Here is a 507-nt window from a genome sequence, read left to right on the forward strand (position 1 = left end):
ACTTTCCCACTCTCTTACTCTTCCTTTCTCTCGGACTCTCCCTCGCTTTGTCTTACTCTCTATCTTTCTCTATCAATCTCTCTCCCATTTATATAGTACAAAAGATCTTGAGTAAGTTGAGAAACAAAATATTTCGAAAGATCAATCATGAATATCAGGCAGTGACAACGGAAAGGTCTGTTTCAAGGCGGACAGCAAAGCCCTAACATTTAAAAGGGACAGACGAACTTGCGAGCTGAATAAAAATTTTAAAATATTGGAAACCAAATTTTGAAGGGATAGAATCTGAGGATAGTAGATTCGCCATGTCTGGCATTTCTTAACGACGGACAGCAACGTACTGGCAGTTTAACGGCTGGCTGAACTTGATGTAAAAGAAAATTCCTAAACACCAAGTTTTGAAGTGATTCTTTCTCACGACAGTAGACTCACCATGGCAGGCACTCAAAACTTCTTTATGACGGACGGCAACACATTGACGATTTGAAGGCTGGCGCAAATTTTTTA

Source organism: Octopus sinensis, linkage group LG6 (assembly GCF_006345805.1).
Source record: "Octopus sinensis linkage group LG6, ASM634580v1, whole genome shotgun sequence".
NCBI lineage: Eukaryota > Metazoa > Mollusca > Cephalopoda > Octopoda > Octopodidae > Octopus > Octopus sinensis.